This window comes from Phyllobates terribilis, unplaced genomic scaffold (assembly GCF_046119375.1).
Source record: "Phyllobates terribilis strain yellow unplaced genomic scaffold, ASM4611937v1 Scaffold_5__5_contigs__length_657084704, whole genome shotgun sequence".
Taxonomy (NCBI): domain Eukaryota; kingdom Metazoa; phylum Chordata; class Amphibia; order Anura; family Dendrobatidae; genus Phyllobates; species Phyllobates terribilis.
In genome coordinates this window covers 129,632,534-129,655,585 of record NW_027362765.1, presented here as the reverse complement: position 1 = coordinate 129,655,585, position 23,052 = coordinate 129,632,534, and positions in this window count along the sequence as shown.

Sequence of the window (23,052 nt, the reverse complement as noted above, 5' to 3'; positions counted from 1 at the left end):
ATCAAGTTTCTGCAAAGACACAGCTTCTGGACCAAATCCTGACTGTTGACAACCAATTCTTGATTAATCAGTGGTGCTTGACCTCCACTTTTTCAGGATTAACCACATTATCAAGGGTATTGAGATCTGGAGAGTTCCCTCGCCATGGACCCAAAATATCAACGTTTTGTTCACCAAGCTACTTAGTTATGACTTTTGGCTTGTGACATAGTCTCCATCATCCTGGAAAAAGTATTGTCCATCATCAAATTACTCCTGAATTGTTGGGAGAAGTTGCTCTTGGAGGATGTTTAGATCCAATTCTTTATTCAAGGCGGTGTTCATGGGACAAAATGTGAGTGAGCCCCCTCCATGGATGAAAAGTCCCCACACATGAAGGCTCTGAGGATGCTTTAATATTCTCATGCCAGATGAGAGAGCTCACCTTTTCTTCTACAGACAATACTTCCTCAAGATGCCCAAAACCGTCTAAGGGTGGGCTTCATAAGAGAAAATGTAATGTTTATTATTTATTAAATTGTTCATGTTAAAAAAAACAGATGCCATACAGATGGATGATAATACGGATGAAAAATTTAGATTTTTTTTTCTGGGTATAAAACGTACAATTTTCCATGGGCTCGTATGTATCCAGCCTTAGGATGTGTCTGGATGTGTACATTCTGACATGTTTTAAATAAGTTTGAAATAAGGTTTAAATGTTTTTAACCTTTCTTGGAAGAACACATTTATTTTTCTAAACTAAGATGTTTTACCTATCACCAGCAAAGTGCACCCTCTGTACACCAACCATGAAGACATCACTTTCCAGGAAAGGGATCCAATGAGCTGATATCCTACACAGTTTTCAAATACTAACAATTTTTTTAAAAAACAAGCCTATGGCAGTGATTAAAAAACAATTTTTAATTGAACAATTTCTAGTTGATGCAAAAATACTACTAATAAACTATAGCACATTAAACTTTACGGTGCAATAATACAGTAGATAATTTACTCAAATAATTTTGAAATATTACACAATTACATCCAAACAGATCAATTTACGACTTAGGGTATTTTATAACTGTCACAGTATTAGGTTATTATATTAGGTGACAATTCTTATATTTTTAAAAAATTCCATTTAAACTGGTTTCACAAGCTGTAAGTGGAGTGGAGAAACTATAGAACCTCCTATGCCCTTCTCCAGGCTCTTCTGCTCTCCTCCAGGCTCCTCTGCCCTCCTCCAGGCTTCTCTGCCCTCCTCCAGGCTCCTCTGCCCTCCTCCAGGCTCCTCTGCCGTCTTCTGCCCTCCTCCAGGCTCCTCTGCCCTCTTCTGCCCTCCTCCAGGCTCCTCTGCCCTCTTCCAGGCTCCTCTTCCCTATTCCAGGCTTTTCTGTCATCCTCTAAGCCCTTCTGGCAATGTTTTATCTCCAGAGAGAACAAAAGAATTAGCTGTTGAAATTTAACAGGCTAGATCCTTCTCTCTTCTTGTCATCATCTGTCAGGTGAGAGTTGGGAGGCCCCCTTACACATCAGACTGTCGGCTGATATTGACAGGTTTGGCTGACTTTGGTCTAATGTGTATGGTGGCAGGCCACACAACGGCTATGGGGCCCATGAACCAGGGAGGCCCGGTGTCAGCGCCTATACCGGGCCCCCTCTCCGCCCTACGGTTTTCGCACTCCGCTAGTCAGTGCCCACAATGATGATGCAGGAGGGAGTATCAGCTGATGCTTCCACCCCCATCATTCTGCCTCGACAGCCTGACGTGTCAGAGCAGCGGGCTCGATGACATCATTACAGCGTGCCCACTGTTGTGAGATGTGTGGCGCTTCACACTACACGCTCAGGAGACCGGAGCATCGGGTAGAACAAGGAGAGGCGAGTATTGTATTTTTTTTTAATCAGTGACTGGTGGTCATAAGAGAGTATCGAGGATCATGGGGGGGTGCATTATATTCTAAGGAGGATCATGGGGAGTGCATTATATTGTATGGATGACCATGGGGAGTGCATTATATTGTATGGAGGACCATGGGGAGTGCAGTATATTCTATGGCAATTCATGGGGAATGCAATATATTCTATGGAAGACCATGGGGAGTGCATTATATTCTATGAAGGACCATGACGGTGCATTACATTGTATGGAGTACCATGGGGGGGTGCATTATATTGTATGGAAGACCATGGAGGATGCATTATATTGTTTGGAGGACCATGGGGGTGCATTACATTGTATGGAAAACCATGGGAAGTGCATTATATTGTATGGAGGAACATGGGGAGTGCATTATATTGCATGCAGGACCATGGGGAGTGCATCATATTGTATAGAGGTCCATGGGGAGTGCATTATATTGTATGGAGGACCATGGGGAGTGCATTATATTCTTTGGAGGACCATGGTGAGTGCATTATATTCTATAGAGGACCATGGGGAGTGCATTATACTATATGTAGGATTGTGTGGGGTGCATTATACTACATGGAGGACTATATGGGGCCCATTATACTATATGGAAGGCTATGTGGAGCCATTATAATATTTGGAGGGCTATTTGGGGGCCATTATACTGTAAGCAAGCAAATATACAGTTTGAAGGTTTGTGTGGGGTCCATTATACTGTGTGGAGGGCTGTGTGGGGGCCATCATACTGTTTAGAGGGCTAGTGAGGGTCATTATACAGTGTGGAGAGGTGTGGGCCATTATACTGTATGTAGGCCCATTATACTGCATGGAGGGCTGTGTGGTGGTCACAGTTAGAGGATCATACTGTGTTGGGGGCACCATATTTGGCCTTGGTAGTTGAGTTGGGGTAGGGTACAGTAGGGTCATTATACTGTGCATGTGGAGGGTATTGTGGAGGAAGTCTCTGTAGGGGTATCATCACTGTGTTTGTGGGGCACTTTTGTCGGCATCATACTTTATGGGGCAATGATAGAGGAATCTAGGGCTTCAGCAGGAGGAAAATTACTATATAAAGGCAAAGTTGTGAGATCTGCTCTTCTATGACCCCGTCAATTATTATTATTTTTTTTTGGGGGGGGGTAATTAGATCTTCAGCTATGGGGCCCCATGATTTCTATGTACGCCCTGGTATGTGTCATTAGATAAAGACATTTTAAAATACCTGGGATTGTCTGTCTGTTGTCAGATCTAAACTGTTGCCAGTTTTCTGGAATACACTATCCCAGACGATCTGATTCTTTAGATAGATTAGTGAAGTGAGGTGATAGACCTAACTCTTCCCTGTTCCCCTTTCTAAATTTTGCTCAGAATCTCGTCCCTCCAATTCATCTGTCTCCCCAAGTGCCCAGTAGCACTTGGTAACTCTACTTAGACACATACTGGCTGATGACCGGATCATGCAGCTTTATAGCATAACCCCTATCTACTATATAATCGGCTTATCAAGTCTGTCTGTCCGTCCAGGAATTCCAGCGTCGCTGATTGGCCGCGACCAGACCAATCAGCAACGCGGGAGTTCAGAACAAGATGGCGGCCGTTAGCGGCTCATCTGCCGCACGGAGGTCAGCGGCGATGCAGTCGGGAGATGACCGGCGCTAGCCGGTCATCTCCCGGCTGCTCGCAGCAGAAGTACCCCGACCGGCGGCCTAGGCTGCGCCGCTCCCCGGTCCTCCCTTCACACTTGCCGTCGGGAGATCAGCGGCCCTAGCCGCTGATCTCCCGACGGTAGCCGCATTGAGGTCAGCGGCGATGCAGCCGGGAGATGACCGCACAGGCAGCGCCGCTCCCGATGGGGGATAACCCCGCCCACAGCCCGTCATTCACCGTGGTACGCGGAACAGGAGACCCCTGGCTGCAGCCGCAAATAGTCGTGATGTAAGCGGAAGCAAGAGCCGGCTGCAGCCGGGGGAATTACGTGCTGGCTGTGCGTGGTCAGCGATGTTGTCACAAGCAGTATTGACAACATGACGTAATTACAAAATTCATTAGGGGCCCCAGGGGGATACATTGGGGGGTTAATTTAAAGTAGTGCACAACCCATTCAAACACTGCTTCACTGATTAGTCGCGCCCGGTCGGCCACATACATATTCTAGAATACCCGATGCGTTAGAATCGGGCCACCATCTAGTTTATTATAATGATGGCTGGACCATACATGACAAGCACATTCTACCTATTGTGTCCCCCTATTTCCTCAAAGATTGTAAGCTTACGAGCGGGACCCTCACTCCTCTTGGTATCATGGTACTATGTGTTACTCTCTTTTTTGTCTGTATATGTCCCAGATTAATTGTAAAGTGCTGGGAATACGTTGGCGCTATAGAAATGACATTATTCTTATTTTTACATAAAAAAGATAAATACAAAGATAAAATCATGCAAATAACATAGACAAATACTTTATTAAATCATCATTATAAATACTTCAAATGTAATAGAATGTAAAAAGGCAAAATATGTCACACAGTCAGAAGTCAGACAAGGATTTGGGAAGACGCCTGGATGACAAAAATGTACCCTACAATGTGGACAGACCACGAGATAGTACCAAAAAGGAAACATCTACAAAGGTAAACTCAAATTTAATGTACACTTAAAGGGGTTGTTCACTACATTTTATTACCCCCCCCCCCCCCCATGTATTCCCCCGGGGCCCATAAGGGTTTTTGTAATTACCTTGTGGTGCAGTTACTGCCTATGAGCGGCGCTATCACTGGCCTCTCACAGGCATCAGGTGACCCACGGCTGCAGTCGGCTCTGACATCCGCTGATGTCACGTCATGATTCCGGATGCAGCCAGGGGTTACTCTTCCGTGTTCCACCGGTGGATGCTGGGTTGTGGGTGGGGTTACCCCACGAGTCACACCGCTGAGTTGTGACGTCAGCGCGGGGTCACGTGATGCCTGTGAGCGGCCCGCTCACCTCACAGGCAGTATCTACAACACAAGGTAATTACAAAATCCCTAAGGGGCCCCGGGGGCATACATTGGGGGGGGTAATAAAAAGTTGTGAACAACTTCTTTAATATATAAGACACTGGTTGCGGGAAATATAACGAGGGGCAGACACTCAAAGGGAGAGAGATATAACTCCTAGTAAGTCAGATACTGACCGAGGTAGTCAATAATGCACAAAATTACAAGAAGGAGAATGTTACGAGGTATGGACCACAGAAAGTAAAATAAGAGAGTGCTAGCAGGGAACTAGAGACACCCCACATGTGTCACCGCAGCCTCTGCTGTTTGCTGACAGACTGCAGCAGTAACATCATGACTACATCAGCAAAGCTCAGTGATTGGCTGCGGTGGTCACACACCCTGTATTTGTGATGTCACTGCAGCAGCACCGGAGGCAGCAGTGAAGAGCCGGTGCTGGAGCAGGGGAGGGTGAGCAAACCCTGGTTTGTGACTTTTAACCAGTTGGAGCCAATGAGGTAAAACATTTAATTGGTAGAAAACCCTTTTAGAGTATGTGCATTTGCCGTCTTTTTCAGGCAGATTTTGCAATCTAAAATGACCTGCTGTGTCAATGTTCAGTCTTTTTCAGATTCTCTTAACCACTTCAGGCTTCAAAATCCATGAAGTGGATGAAAGAAGTGACCCGACCATCCCTCAGACGGCTTCTGCTTTCGATGCTGCTCACTAGTTTACATACACAGTTAAAAAAAGAAGATGCTGGTGGCAAAGTTGCCGCGAAAACGACCAAATGGATGCCAAAGAAGACACGCCAGGAAAAACACCACAGACCGTTTCCTGAAGTGTCTTTTGGTTCAAAAAAACTCAGCTGGTATGCCGGCATCTAAAGGTTTATTCACATGTCAGTATTTGTTCAGTATTTTGCATCAGTGTTTGTAAGCCAAAACCAGGAGAGGAACAGTCATTGGAAAAGTATAATTGAAAGATTGACACCTGTTCTGGGTTTTGGAGTCACTCCTGGCTCTGGCATACAAATACTGATGAAATACAGATGTGTGAATAAAGCCTAAAAGAAGTTGTGTACATATACGCTTAATGACGTATTGAGGCATCACAATTTTCCCTTGGCATAAGGGTGTTCCCAGCCACCCACTTGGATGGGATTTATAGAAATCTCCTGCCCATTGTGCTTCTTTGTTACTCAGCGTAAACTGACCTGCGGTGCATTTTTGAAATCTGCAATATGTCAATTTCTCTTGTGGTTTACGCTGAGTTTTATGTGCAGAATTTTCCCATGGATTTACATTAGATGTGGAAACTCCAAAGGTAAAAATATACTTGCGTTTTTAGTGCACTTCTGTAGTGGAAACATACCAAAAACAAATGTAATAAAGCACCTAAGTATATCAAAAAATACCATGAAGTATCACAAACAAAGCAGTTTTATTTAAAACATGGCACACCCAAAAAACAAGAATCGCAGCATCAAAAACACAATTAAAACTCATGTAAAAAACACAATGAAAAAAACCCCAGCCAGGTATGTTTGTCACATATAGGCAGACACTTATCAGTCACTGTGAGCGGGAGGGGAGAAGTCGCCGGGGACCCAGCTATACGACTAGTCGATAGCGCAGCTCGGTCCTTGGTAGCCCCCGGTTTTCTTTGAAACGCCGCAGCGTTACAGAGACAAACATATTTGGCTGTGATACTACAGCCAGTGGCTGATACATGCTGTCCACGGTTTGGGCAGCATGTATCAGCTGACAGGTTCTCTCAAGGCCACATTCACACGTTCAGTAGTTGGTCTGTTTTTTACCTATCTGTAAGCCAAAATTAAGGGTGGGCGAAAAATGCAGAAGCGGTGCACAAGTGAATTGCTATGTGCGATATGAGGATTCACAAATCTGCAGCCACATAGAGTCACTGGATTCTGGGAAAAGTGAAGAGTCTCGGCGAGTCTGAATATCTTTGGGTGCAGCTGGATCGAGCTACTTGAAAGAAATCGTCAAACCTTCTTTACGGCGATTCAACAGAAATTTGTTTTGTTCAACATGGAAAAGGGGATTACCCATATGGTGTGCTGCATTGTGTGCTACACACGTGGTCAAAATTGTTGGTACCCCTCGTTTAATGAAAGAAAAACCCACAATGGTCACAGAAATAACTTGAATCTGACAAAAGTAATAATAAATTAAAAATCTATGACAATGAACAAATGAAAGTCAGACATTGCTTTTCAACCCAGCTTCCATATAATTAAAAAAAAATTAAACTCATGAAATAGGCCTGGGCAGAAATGATGGTACCCCTGAAAATAATGTGACAAAAGGGACATGTTAAATCAAGTTGTGTCCACTAATTAGCATCACAGGTGTCTACAATCTTGTAATCAGTCAGTGGGCCTGTATATAGGGCTACAGATACTCACTGTGCTGTTTGGTGACATGGTGTGTACCACACTCAACATGGACCAGAGGAAGCAAAGGAAAGAGTTGTCTCAGGAGATTAGAAAGAAAATTATAGACAAGCATGTTAAAGGTAAAGGTTATAAGACCATCTCCAAGCAGCTTGATGTTGCTGTGACTACAGTTGCACATATTATTCAGAAATTTAAGCTCCATGGGACTGTAGCCAACCTCCCTGAACGTGGCAGCAGGAGGAAAATTGATGACAAATCAAAGAGACGGATAATACGAATGGTAACAAAAGAGCCCAGGATAACTTCTAAAGATATTAAAGGTGAACTTCAAGCTCAAGGAACATCAGTGTCAGATCATACCATCCATCGTTGTTTGATCCAAAGTGGACTTCATGGGAGACGACCAAGGAGGACACCATTGTTGAAAAAAATCATAAAAAGCCAGACTGGAATTTGCCAAACTACATGTTGACAAGCCACAAAGCTTCTGAGAGAATGTCCTATGGACATGTGGCACCCCTGCGGGGGATTACCACAGGATCCATAGGTGCAGGGAGAGATGGACACTTGGGCACATACAACACCTTCCACCCCAGGTCTGAGGGGAGGAGTCAGTTTCCAGGGAGACAGCAAAGCGGCAGTTAGTCTAGTGAGGGAGGAAGGAGAGAGACAGAGAGCTGTTGGCTGAGGACCAGTTGAGCCCTGAACTAGGAAACAGGTCTGTGTTGCGAAGCGCCTTAGAGAGAGGGACGGAGGCTAGAAGGAGAAAGAAAGAGATAAAACTATTATCCCTTTAGCTCACCCGGACACCGGAGTCCAAGATTGCTATTAATTCAGGAATAGCATAGAAAACCCGGACAGATCAGGAGGAACTACTCCCCCTGAAGAAGAAGGGGAAAGAGTTGCCAAACTTGACCAAGTATAGGACCAGGGGCCCAGAAAGAGAATTGGTAGCCCCAAGGAAAGGTCCTCATTGTCAGTTGTGGAGAAGGACCCCAAAGAAAGTAAAAGGTGGCAGGCTCAGCTTAAGGCAGGACTGATCCCAAACAACGCACACAGTGTTAGAGGAGGCCTCCCAAATCTCCAGAGTGAATATTTCTACCTGCACCGAAAACCTGGTTACCCTCCTGAACTGTACCTGTTACCGGACATCAGTAAAATAAAGGTACTGAAACAAAGACTTAATGTGTGTGTGTGCCTACTTTGACATTACTGCCTATAGCGTTCATACAAGCCGTATGCCGATCACCTCAGCGACCATGCACAGCGCTGGTAACCGACTTTACCAGTTACCACAGGAGGCGTCAGGACACAATTCTCCCATCATCCTGACCCCCATCCCTTTACTGACGGTCCAGGGCACGGAACCGGGAATCGACCAACCGTGATCCCCACAGAAGTAACCCATCCATCCCGGTATCCGTGTACCCCTACCCCTGTCGACTGACTCAGACAGATGAGACAAAAATGGAAGTTTTTGGCAAGGCACATCAGCTCTATGTTCACAGATGGAAAAATGAAGCATATCAAGAAAAGAACACTGTCCCTACTGTGAAACATGGAGGAGGCTCTGTTAAGTTCTGAGGCTGCTTTGCTGCATCTGGCACAGGAAGTCTTGAATCTGTGCAGGGTACAATGAAATCTCAAGACTATCAAGGGATTCTAGAGAGAAGTGTGCTGCCCAGTGTCAGAATGCTTGGTCTCAGTCACAGGTCATGGGTCTTGCAACAGGATAATGACCCAAAACACACAGCTAAAAACACCCAAGAATGTCTAAAAGGAAAACATTGGACTATTCTGAAGTGGCCTTCTATGAGCCCTGACCTAAATCCTATTGACCATCTTTGGAAAGAGCTGGAAAAGGCAACCTTCAAACACGAGACAACTGGAGCAGTTTGCTCATGAGGAGTGGGCCAAAATACCTGTGGAGAGGTGCAGAAGTCTCATTGACAGTTACAGGAATCGTTTCATTGCAGTGATTGCCTCAGAAGGTTCTTCAACTACATATTAAGTTAAGGGTACCATCATTTCTGTCCAGGCCTATTTCATGAGTTTATTTTTTTTTTTTTTAATTTTGTGGAAGCAGGGTTGAAAAGCAATGTCTGACTTTCATTTGTTCATTTTCATATATTTTTAATTTATTATTACTTTTGTCAGATTCAAGTTATTTCTGTGACCATTGTGGGTTTTTCTTACATTAAACGAGGGGTACCAACAATTTTGACCACGTGTGTATATGTTTACAGACTTGCCAGAGGAAAAGGCAAAGTTTACATGGCAGAAATGCAAGCTTATGACTCTGTTAGAGGGAAAGGTGCAAAGTCTTCAGGAGAGAATAGCTACACTGAAGCTCATCAAAGAAGATGAGGATTTCCTTGACAGAGCAGAAGAATCTCTTCAGAACGTTGCAAGAAAAGAACTTTTCAGCCTTCCTGCAGAAGCTAATGACAGAGTAGAAATAACTATTCAGAATGTTCAAAGAGAAGCACATTTCAATGTACTTACAAAAGAAGAGAAATGGAAGCATGTGACCCACAGAAGCAGAAGGATGAGAAGGCAGTCAGCGCCCATACTGCTAAAGAACCACTAACAGGCTCTCACAGAGGACAACTATGAAGATGTACATCAAAAAAGTGCTTTGCCCACAAAGATCACTCCAGTACGAAATCAGAAGCCTCTTGAAGGGAGAAAAAGAAGCATTGTGGTGAAGAAGAAAAGGAGAGTGGTGGTCATGGGGGATTCCTTGCTGGGAGGAACAGAAGCCATTATCTGCCGACCGGACATCACCTCACGAGAAGTGTGCGGTCTTCCAGGTGTCCAAATCAAAGATGTGTCTGATACGGTATCAAGACTCTTCAGTGCTACAGACGACTACCCAAGACCACTAATACACATAGGAACTAATGACACAGCAAAAAAGGACCTGAAAACTATATGCAGCAACTTTGAAGACCTAGGCCAGAAAGTGAAGGAACTAGGAGCCCAGGTTGTCTTCTCATCCATCCTCCCAGTGGATGGACATGGACCAAGGACATTGAACAGGATTCTACAGGTGAACAACTGGCTGTGTAGATGGTGCCGTCAGCAACGTTTTGGGCTTCTTGACCATGGAGTGAATTTCCTGTATGATGGACTCCTTGCTAGAGATGGCTTGCATCTTACGAAAACAGGAAAACACAGATTTGGTGAACGCCTTGCTACACTGATCAGGAGAGCTTTAAACTAGAGCAATATGGGAAGGGAAATATACGACCAGAAAAAAGTATGTATCTAGTGAATAGTGATGAGCGAGTATGTTCTGTTAACCCTTTCGCCGAGTATGCTCGGGCGAGTACCGAGTAGTTACAGCTGCTCAGTGACATGGTTGAATTGCTCCCGTGTGCATGATTTGCGACTGTTTGACAGCTTTACTACATGTAAGGAATGTCTATTTCTTACACATTCCTCACATGTAGTAAAGCTGTCAAACAGTTGCAAATCATGCACATGGAAGTGATTTAAACATAACACCGAGCAGCTGTAACTACTCGGTGCTCACCTGAGCATACTCGGCGAAAGGGTTAACAGAACATACTCGCTCATCACTACTAGTGAATGTTTTTGAGAACCATGCAATTAGAATTGGAGATAAATAAAGATCAAAAACAAATTCTGAATGAAAATGGAGGAGCAACAGAAACCGACAAACTAAAATGTGTCTATACAAATGCACAGAGCAGGGGAAACAAACAAGGAGGATTGGAGCTGCTAACACAGGAAGAGAGATATGATGTCATAGGCATCACTGAAACTTGATGGGATGATATATTTGATTGGAATACAAACCTTGAAGACTGCAACTTATTTATTAGAAACAGGATTAACCCCATGGGAGGAGGTGTTGCATTGTAAGTTAGGAAAACGTATATCTCCACAGAGATCCAAGCTTCAGAGAATGGTAGCTCTGTAGAAACTGTTTGGGTAAGAATACAAGGAGAGAAGAACAGAAAGGACACTATTGTGTTTACTATAGGCCACCTGGACATACTGAAGGATATGGATGAATTCTTTTTACATCAGATGTCTCTGTTCTCAAAAATGTATGACATAGTGATATGCGCAGTGAGATTTTAACGATCCAGATATTTGTTGGGAATCTCTCTCAGGCAAAAGTAATGGGTCCAGAAAATTCTTATCTTCACTTGTTGACTTTATCTTTCAAAAGATAGAAGAGAGAACAAGAGGATCTACCATCTTGGACCTAATGCTTACCAACAGAGAGGAAATGGTTGAGGAAGTAAAGGTGGCTGGGAATTTAGGAGGCAGCGATCATGCTATCCTTGAATTTTCTATTACAAGAGGAGGAAGACAAGCGAGGACTCAGACTTTAAGGTTGGACTTCAGAAAGGCAGATTTTAATGGACTCAGAAAGAGGGTAGGAAAGGTCCAATGGCTGGATGTTCTAAAGGACAGAAATGTCCAAGAAGGATGAGAGATTTTGCTAAATTAAATTCTCACTGCACAATCAGTAACAATCCCAAAAAGAAGGAAGAATTGGAAGCATTTAAAGAGACCAGGAGGGATGAACACAGAACTTAAACACGTGTTAAAAAGGAAAAAACAAATGTATATCAAATAGAAAGAGGGAGGCATATCTAAAGAAGACTATAATGATGTCTGCAGGGAATGCAGGGCAAGCGTTAGAAAAGCTAAAGCCAGTAATGAAGTGAGGCTTGCAAGGGAGACCAAAAGCAATAAAAAAAGATGTCAAACGCAAAATAAAAGCTAAAAATGCTATAGGATTTTTACAGGATGAAAAAGGTCAAGTGGTCAAAAAAGATGTTGAGAAGTCCCAACTTTTAAATTAATATTTTGCATCTGTGTTCTCTAAGAAAGCAAATGTAACATCAACTGATCTTCCCTGTGCTATCAAAGGAATAAAATAATCCACATTATCTATAAACAGAGAGATGGTGAGGGAACACTTAGCTCATTTAAATTAATTTAAATCTCCTGGTCCAGATGAATTACATTGTAGGGTACGGAAAGAGATAGCAGAGGAAATTGCAAAACCACTAGCCAGAATCTTTGAAAAATCCTGGAGAACAGGAGAAGTCCCAGAGGATTAGAGAAGGGCAAATGTTGTCCCTATCTTCAAAAAAGGAAAGAAGATATAGCCAGGAAATTACAGGCCAGTGAGCCTTACTTCTATACCAGGAAAGATTTTTAAACAAATTATTAAACAGCATGCAAGTAAGTACTTGGATAAGAATACAGTAATTACCCATAGCCAGCATGGGTTTGTAACAAACAAGTCATGTCAGACTAATCTAATTTCCTTCTACAATGGAATCACTGACTGGGTGGATCAGGGAAATACAATACATATAGTATATCTCGACTTCAGCAAAGCATTTAATAAAGTATCTCATACTATCCTTATTGAAAAAATGATCAAGTATGTGATTGAAAAGGCTACGGTTAGGTGTATTCATAACTGGCTCAGTGACTGTATTCAAAGAGTGGTAATAAATGGTTGCACATCCAATTGGAAGAGTCTTTCAAGTGGGGTACCACAAGGCTCTATCCTGGCCCCAGTGTTGTTCAACATTTTTATAAATGATCTAGATAAGGGAATTGAAGGCAAAATAATCAAATTTGTAGACGATGCAAAGCTAGGAGGGATAGCAAACACTAGAGAACACAGAAAGAATTCAGAAGGGTCTAGATAAGCTTGAACAATGGGCAGTGACTAATAGAATGGTATTTAACAGGGAGAAATGCAAGATTCTATATCTTGGCAAGAAAAATGAAAATTACATCTACAAAATGGGAGGAATAGAACTAAGCAACAAGCGCATGTGAAAAAGACATTGGAAAAATAATAGATCACAGACTGCATATGAGTCAACAGTGCGATGCAGCAGCAAAAAAGGCAAACAGTTCTGGGATGTATTAAGAGAAGCATAGAGTCTAGATCACGTGAAGTAATTATCCCTCATCTACTCCTCCTTGGTCAGACCTCATCTGGAATGCTGTGTCCAGTTCTGGACACCACATTTTAAAAAAGACATTGAAAAACTGGAGCAAATTTAGAGAAGAGCAACCAGGATGGTGAGCGGACCGCAAAATATAGTAAAAAAGGATCTGGGAATGTTTCGCTTGCAAAAAAGAAGGCTAAGAGGAAACTTAATAGCTGTCTACAAATATCTGAAGGGATGTCAGTGTAGAGGGATCATCCTTATTTTCATTTGCACATGGAAACATGAGAAGCAATGGAATGAAACTGAAAGGGAGAAGATACAGTTTAGATATTAGAAAAATCTTTTTCACAGTGAGGGTGATGAATGAGAGGAACAGGCTGCCACGAGAGGTGGTGAGGTCTACTTCAATGGAAGTCTTCAAACAGAGGCTGGACAGACAATTGTCTGAGATGGTTTAGTGACTCCTGCATTGAGCAGGGGGTTGGACACGATGACCCTGGAGGTCTCTTACAACTCTAACATTCTATGATTCTATGACTGCAGACTTTCATGCCAAACCTGGACAACCCCTAACATTTGTTATTATATTGCTGTTTTACCTTGTAAATAGGGCTGACATATTAGCTTCATCTACAGGCTGAATTCAGCATTTGGCTTGTAATGTAGTGCTAATGTGGATCTTTAAGGGCTGGCAGGTCCTGGCACCAGACAATAATGTGATTTTTATGACAGGGACAGGAAGAGGCGCTATTACCACTCACTGAATGCTTTATACGACTCTCATTGATATCTGTGTATATAGCGATCAGGAAGGCAGAGATGGTAATAAACAATCTCTGCCTTCTCTATGAGGAGTCCATTCAGCTGCTGACTCAGTAAGGATGTCCTGAAACATCCTTGCAATGTCAAATACAGACTGACCGACCGGACATTTTAAAACATTTTCTGAACAGCAAGTTGTTAAAGGGCCTCTGTCAGCCCAGAATAACTGTTCAAACCAAGTACAAGCGCTTGGTGCATCATGGCGGGGCCAATCATTTAATTGCATGTTGCCACCTGCTTTGTTTCCATAGATCTTCATCCTTCACTGGCTCTATGAAGCCAGAGCTGTCAAAAAATGAGGGATGGCATGGCAATAGAGGGAAAACAAGCAGGTAGGATGGTGCACTTAAATGTTTGTCCCCGCCATGATGCACCGAGCGCCTGTGCTTGGTTTGAACAGTCATTCTTTGCTAACAGAGTCCCTTAGTGAAACATATACTGCAGTTACCTGGAAAACTGATATAATGATCATTTATGTGTACTGATGCCCACGTATTGTAAATTTGGTGTATTTTGCAGTGGATTCACAAAGGAAAAAGAAACCCTCGTACATTGCAGCGGAAAAAATCCACACAGGATTGAGAGCACGATGTGGACTTTCTAATGGGAAGATTGTCAATTGTGTCATGGATTTTCACAGTGGAGTTCACCCTCAGCAAGATGTATTGGGAAGTTCACACTGAAATCTGCCTATAATGTATGAGGATCTGCTGTGAAATTGGTGGTGGAAAACTTCTGAGCAAGTGGACTCCAAAATCCGTTTTGTCAGAAACATTTTTGTATTCAACTCCATAAAAAACATGGATGCAGATTTACTGAGACAGGAGGTTATAGTTGTAAACATTTCTGAGGACATCGCCAGCCCAACTTTACTCCTTCTAGGGACATCCCGGCCCAAGACTGCCCCTCCTGGGGACATCCCAGCCCAACCCTGCCCCTCCTGGAAAAGTCCTGGACCCAACTCTGCCCCTCCTGGGACTATCCCTGGCCAAACCCTGCCCCTCCTCGGTACGTCCCCTGGAAGGGCAGTGCCCAGCCCAACCCCTCCTGGGGACGTCCCCGGCCAAACCCTGCCCATCGTGGGAACACCCCCGGCCCAAGACTGCCCTTCCTGGGGACGTCCCAGTCCAAGCCCTGCCCATGCTGGCAACGTCCCCGGCCCAAGACTACCGCTTCTGGGGACGTCCCCGGCCAAGCCCTGCCCATCCTGGGAACGTCCCCGGCCCACCTGAGAACACCCACTTTTATGTAGCCCTTGCTTGTTTCTGTTCAGGAGCCCTGGGAACTCTCAGACAAGTGACTCGCCCCCTGGGCCATGGGGTATCGGGCTTCTGTACGATGCTGGGGGTAGTAGTGGCAACCCGATCCCGTGGCTCAGGGTGGTCAGACCAAATTGTGGCAGTCTATTTATTAGTGTTTTGAATGTCCGACTACGCCACCCGTGGATTGCGGTCAGGGATAACCGCCGCTGCAAGGCAGACCACTGAGGCTGGTGTTGGTGTGCAGCACAGGGGTAGGATAACTCCCCACGGGAAGAGTGTAGCCTCAGGGCAGTACAAGTGGATGCTGGAGGTGATGGTGCAAGCGCAGTAGAAATCACACAGAGGCCAATGATGCAGTCCAGGGTCTTTTACTCACAGTTGTTATCCAAGTCACTTCTGTCAGCAAGGACTGCCCGAGCCGTGCAGCGTCCACCAGGTGAGGAGCTCGGTCAACCCCCAGGCAATTCAGGAGTATGGCACAGGACCCCCTTCTGTCCTTTCTCTGGCCTCTCGTGCCCGACCAGTGTCCTGACTTCTGTCCGGCTACCGCGGACCGTGTCGGGTAAGCGTTGGCCTCCGCTTCCCGCTATCCTATATGGTGCCTTCCTAGCAGGTTTAGCGGGGGGGTAAACCATTATTACTCATCCCTTTATGGGAGGCAATTCTTCTCTTTTAACGTTACTGGCACATTTTCTCTTTCAGCAATTATTATAAGACTTTCTTCACATATATAAAACATTATAAAACTCTTTTCACTTTTATAATCACATTTGTCACATATAAAACATTTTTCTTATAAACATTCTTCATGTAAAACTTTTGTTAACTGGTCACAGTGCGCTTTGCGACCAGGTGTCCATCTTTTTATAAAATGCAAACTTGTAAACACAAACATGAGGTACCCGTTCGTAAACCCTCAACGAAGGCCCTGGGGTGGCTGCAGGGCGTAGCTGATCCAGCTGCTGGACCTCGTCTTCAGCCACCTCTAACGGGTTTTTGTTCTGAGGTCAGTTGTTGCTGTAGTCTCTTATAAAACCAGTAGGGGGCACTTTAAGAAGTGCAAATATTTACAAAGTTGACCGCTCCCAGTCCTCGGCCGGATAGTTCACTAAGTTGGCTGCTCCCAGTCCTCAGCCGGTTATTCAAACGACATACAGGCAACAGTCCCCATCCGGGGTGAACTTTCTCTTCTGTACCCTAATGGGCAACTATCTACAGTGCACTCACATTTTAATAACTGTGTCCTCCTTGTGCACGCTCTTCCTCCTCGCCATACTCTCCAGACCCGTCCGGGTCATCTGGGTAGTAGTGCTCACGGTAGTACTCTTCCTCCACCCTCTGGACATTGAGGGCATATCACCCTTTCAGGCCTCGATGTCGGGTGTATATTACCCGATCTCCCGGGAACAACTTCCGCTTCGGGAGACCCGCTGGCAGGTGACCCTCCACATCCCTCCTGTCAACATGGAGGTCTGTGGCTGTGGCAGAGTCCCGGATAAACCCCCACCCTTTTTCTTGATGGAATCTTACCACGGTCCCAGCAGTTTTAAGACCACGTGCAGCCTGAGGGTTTTGGCGGGTTCGTGTCTTCTCCTCCGCGCTCCGGGCCTGCAGCTGCTCCCTCTTCCGGCACCGCGCCCGCTCCTCCTTTTCAAGCTGCTCACAGACCTCCTGCCTGCGGGCTGCGGCCACCCGCGTCTCCTGCGCAAACCCCATCACATCCTCCCCACTCTGGTCCCATCCTATCTGGACCTCTTCCTCCGGGAGTTGAGAGACGACGACTGGCTGTGGTAGGGGCAAGAGCGGAGCAAGCGGGGCCTCTGCGGCCAGGTTTTTCCGCTGACTGGGGTGAACCCATCCCTCTGGTACAGGGACCGGCTCTCCATCGGGTCCGGCGAGCTGGCTGTACAGGTCAGTCCCAAGGGGTGGTAGCTTCGGGACCAGGGGCACACGGGGTTGGGAGGCGCCTGGGGAGGTCAGGGCTTGCGACCGGGCCTGGAGCGGGCCGCTTCCGACCGCACCCGGCGTCAGGGGGCACGACGTGGGGCGTGGTTCAGCGGCGGAGTTCGCGGCTTGAGGCCCAGGTGTATGCGGCGGGAGCGTGGAAGCTGCAGAGGCTCCCGGGACTTCTGGCTCAGCGGCAGGATCCAGGGGTAAGCTTACTGCGTCAGGACCCGGGGCAGGGGTGTCCGCCTTACCTGCCTCCGCGGCAGCGTAATACTCGCCCTCCGGTCTCCTCTCTCTGTCCTCGGGAGCAGGCACACTGCCGGGTGCTGGCAGCGTCTCTTGCTGCCGGGTCGCGACCCGCCGAGCCATCTCCTCCCTCCATCCGGCGATGACTTCCCTCTGCGCCCGGACCATCCTCCGATCCAGCTCCTCCAGTGCTGTCCGCAGGAATTCAGGGTCTTCTGCGGGGAGCTGAGCCATCAGCTCCGTGAGGCTGTACGGGGACGCCTCGGCCTGCAGCAGGCCGCTTGCCAGGGTGTTGGAGTTGGTGCTCCTCTCCATCTCCGGGTGTGATCTGGTGAGACTGATCCAAACCACACCCTGCCCCCTGGTTTTCTTCTCTTTCTGTCCCTGTTGGGGGTGGTCCCGGGGCAACCTGCTGACAATCACTCTCAGGGGCAGCCCCCCCACATTGATGGACATCTCTACAGCCACACTCATGGCTGTTGGGGGTGGGCTCCGTCTTTGGCGCCTTTCTGGGACCTGGCCCACGATGGGCGGTGGCTTCCTGTGGTCTTTTGGCGCGCACATGATGGCGTCCGTTCTGCTGAGGCGGGCGCCACATTCAATACAGTGAAACAGTCTCTTTTCAGGCACGAAATACCCGTTTGTGGCGGGTTGGTCACGATCCTGCCGACTACAGTCATGGCCAAAAGTATTGAGAATGAGACAAATAGTAATTTTTCCAAAGTTTACTGCTTCATTTTTTGTAATGGCAATTTGCATATACTCCTGAATGTCAAAGAGTGATCAGCTTAACAGCAATTACTGTACTTGCAAAGTCAATATTTGCCCAGAAAATGAACTTTAACCCCCAAAACACATTTCAACACCATTGCAGTCCTGCCTTAAAAGGAGCAGCTAACATCGTTTTAGTGATTGATGCATTAACACAGGTGTGGGTGTTGATGAGGACAGGGCTGGCGATCAGTCATGATTAAGTAAGAATGACATCACTGGACACTTTAAAAGGAGGCTGGTTCTTGGTATCATTGTTTCTCTTCAGTTAACCATGGTTATCTCTAAAGAAACACGTGCAGCCATCATTGCACTGCACAAAAATGGTGTAACAGGGAAGAGTATCGCAGCTACAAAGATTGCACCTCAGTCAACAATCTATCGCATCATCAAGAACTTCAAGGAGAGAGCTTCCATTGTTGTCAAAAAGGCTCCAGGGCGCCCAAGAAAGACCAGCAAGCGCCAGGACCGTATCTTAAAACTGTTTCAGCTGCGGGATCGGACTACCAGCAGTGCCGAGCTTGCTCAGGAATGGCAGCAGGCTGGTGTGAGAGCTTCTGCACGCACTGTGAGGCGGAGACTCTTTGAGCAAGGGCTGGTTTCAAGAAGGGCAGCAAAGAAGCCACTCTCTCCAGAAAAAACATCAGGGACCGACTGATATTCTGCAAAAGGTACAGGGAGTGGACTGCTGAGGACTGGGGCAAAGTCATTTTCTCTGATGAATCCCCTTTTCGATTGTTTGGGACATCTGGAAAACAGCTTATTCGGAGAAGAAGAGGTGAGCGCCACCACCAGTCTTGCCAACTGTAAAGCATCCTGAAACCATTCATGTGTGGGGTTGCTTCTCAGCCAAGGGAATCGGCTCACTCACAGTCTTTCCTAAAAACACAGCCATGAATAAAGAATGGTACCAGAATGTCCTCCAAGAGCAACTTCTCCCAACTGTCCAAGAGCAGCCTGGCGCCCAACAATGCCTTTTCCAGCATGATGGAGCACCTAGCCATAAAGCAAAGGTGATAACTAAATGGCTCATGGAACAAAACATAGAGATTTTGGGTCCATGGCCTGGAAACTCCCCAGATCTTAATCCCATTGAGAACTTGTGGTCAATGATCAAGAGACGGGTGGACAAACAAAAACCAACTAATTCTGGCAAAATGCAAGCATTGATTATGCAAGAATGGACTGCTATCAGTCAGAATTTGGTCCAAAAGTTGATTGAGAGCATGCCAGGGAGAATTACAGAGGTCTTGAAGAAGAAGGGGCAACACTGCAAATATTGACTTGCTGCATTAACTCATTCTAACTGTCAATATAACCTATTGGTACTCATAATATGATTGCAATTGTATTTCTGTATGTGATATAAACATCAGACAAACACTAATAAAAACCAGAGGCCAGCAGATCATGTGAAAATATTATTTTGGTGTCATTCTCAAAACTTTTGGCCATGACTGTACACCAAAAGCTGATTCGCCCCCTGGGCCGTGGGATACCCGGAACCGGGCTTCTGTACGATGCTGGGGGTAGTAGTGGCAACCCGATCCCGTGGCTCAGGGTGGTCAGACCAAATTGTGTCAGTCTATTTATCAGTGTTTTGAATGTCCGACTACGCCACCCGTGGATTGCGGTCAGGGATAACCGCCGCTGCGAGGCAGACCGCTGAGGCTGGTGTTGGTGTGCAGCACTGGGGTAGGATAACTCCCCACGGGAAGAGTGTAGCCTCAGGGCAGTACAAGTGGATGCTGGGGGTGATGGTGCAGGCGCAGCAGAAATCACACAGAGGCCAATGATGCAGTCCAGGGTCTTTTACTCACAGTTGTTATCCAAGTCACTTCTGTCAGCAAGGACTGCCCGAGCCGTGCTGCGTCCACCAGGTGAGGAGCTCGGTCAACCCCCGGGTCAATTAAGGCACATAAGCAATGTCCTTCCGATAATTCACAATGCAGTTTATTATTTCGTCATAAACCGCTAATCACACAGTCCATCTTAGTATACGCCCGGCATGTTTACACCTATCACCTCCGGGAGCTTCTCAAGTGGCAGACCGGCATATTACACACATCACAATTCGGGAGCCTTTCCAGCGACAGATATGTCCACTTGGCTCCCGTTATAGCCCTCGGCTAGGCAACAACATAAATGTCCTTATAACGCAGCGTTTTTACCTTTAGCGGGTTTTGGCTGCTACAGTCCGTTTATTCCGCCACCACTGTGGCTTTGCGGCTTTCCCAGGTGGGGGTCTCTAGCCGTCGACCCCTCGTAGACTACTGGTATGTCTTCCACACTTGACATCCAGCCTGCGCCTTTCAGGGTTCAACACCAAGCCGGCTCTCCCTCAAAGGCCACTGACATCCACGCACAGGATCCAGGCTCAGCCTTTCAGGCTGCCAGGCTTCACTCTCGGCCTCTCACAAACGGTGTCCCACACACACGGAGCACAGGCCTCACACCGAACACACCTGTCTCAAATTACCAGGGTTTATATATCCTGTGCACACACACCCACATACTGACAGGACCTTTCTGATGTCACAGTCATGTGATCAGTCAGCTGTGTGTATAGGTCCTGTGTGCTGTCCCAGTCATGTGTACAGACCTTTACTGTGCATACAGGACCTGTATGATGTCACAGTCATGTGACCAGTCAGCTGAGGGAAAGGTATATGGTCAAGTAAAACACATCCTAGACCATTACCGTAATGCAAGCACGTTGCTGCATTACAGGGGGGGGTCGCACCAATAAATGGTCACAACCTCCGGTTCTTGGCTGAGGGTAGATTCGCCTCCACCAACTTAGGGATCCGGTACCTTTTCACAGCCTGACCCTTTTACCCGGTATAATGGGGTATGCAACGGTTGCTGACCGTTCTGCACTCTTAGAGTCCCTTCTGCCTTCTTGTTTCTGGAGCCCTTCCACTCCTCTGTCTCTTCTCCTTCCTTCCTTCTCCTTCTTCTCTTCTCCTCTCTGGCCCTGGCCTTCTCTCTAGGCCTGCCTCGTGGAGCTGAGCTCAGGCTGAGCCGCGGCTCCCTGTCAGCTCTGACTGAACTACTTCTCTCCACTCCACTCCTCGACTTGAGATGGCTCCCACCTTTTATCTACTTCTCTGTGTCTGAGCTCAGGTGACCTGCACCCAATGAGCTCATTCCTGTGCTCCAGGAACCGTCCCCTTTCTGCTCCTACACCACTGGGTTCCCTCCCCCCTCCCCACTCCAACCAGGGACATGGTCAGTTGTGCCCGCAGCTGGGAGCACCGTCGAGCTGTCCCCCGGATATGGGGTGTGTGTGTGTGTGTGCAGCTAACTGAGCCCTGGTCCACACTCCATCCTTACCCGGGAGTGGAATATCACACCTCTGGTTTGAGGTGCAATACCCCTGTAGCAACCGAGCCCTCGGGGCGCTACACAAGCGACAAGTATGTGTTTCTTACAGTTTCATACACAAATATAACAGAGCGAATTGCTGTAAATTTCTTAAGAATTTCACACCTCCTAATAATTTGGTGTATTGTGGATTTTCCTCATATCAGAAAGATGAAAGCCGGACAATTAATCTGCACATGCCCCACCCCAAGTCAATGGCGGAGCTGGTGAGAGACCTTGGGGAGGTCACTGGTAGGAGGTGGGTGGGCAATAAGGAGAGAGGCAGGGGCATTGTCCCACCCCGCTGTGCTTGCAACTCATTTGCATCAGATTTAAAGCTGTGTCTTGTTGGTGTGTCATGTTTTAAATAAAGCTGCTTTGTTTTTGATACTTCCTGGTATTTGGCTTTGATAAAACTTTATTGATACAGTCATGTGTGGTTTACTTGAGTTTTTTTCCTGTGGATTTTCCGCATCTAATGTAAGTCTAATGGAAAATCTCCACAGAAAACTCAAGAGTACCCGCAAGAGTAATTGTCATGCAGTGGATATGAGACAAGCACCGCGGGTCAGTTTTAGCTGAGTAAAAAGGAAGCCCAGTGGGCAGGAGGTTTCTAGAAATCCATCCACTGTGCTGGAACTGTACGACGCTGCTTTTTTTTATTCTCAGGGAAAATATGCAGCGTCAAAAATGCACCAAAAACTCATTGTGAGAACGTAGCCTAAAACGGCAAAAAGGATTCTACAAGAAAGGTGAGGATTTATTCAGCATGAGGCCATGGCCCCACTATCAGTATTTGGTCAGTATTTTTTCTCAGGAGTGGGAGCCAAAACCAGGAGTGGGTGATAAATCCAGAATTGGTGACTTGTTTCTATTATACCTTTTCTCTGATTGTTCCTCACCTGGTTTTGGCTCCCACTCCTGAGAAAAAATACTAACCCAATACTGACCAAATACTGATAGTGGGGGTTTACCCACATGTTATTAGTTTGGGATATAAAATCCTGATAACAGGTTCCCTTTACAGCCAGAAATGGAGCAATTTTGCAGCAAATCTACATCTACTCCTAGTTGGAGCATTTGAAGTGAAATGAACCCGAACCGCTGACAGCATGTATCAGACACTGGCACAGTTCAGTCAGGAATACTAGGAAGTGCTGCTGCGTTTCAGAGAAAGACACACCTTAAAAAGCCGGCCGAGCCATTCAGGTGACTAGTCCAAGAGAAGAAGCGGAGGACTGACCTCTTGGACTAGTCATATAGCATAATTCTCGGCCGGCTTTTAAATGTATGTTTGCAGTGTTTCAGAATAAAACCTACTTGGCTGAAATCATGGAGCCGGACTCTGATTCATGCTGCCCATAGTTATTGCAACACAA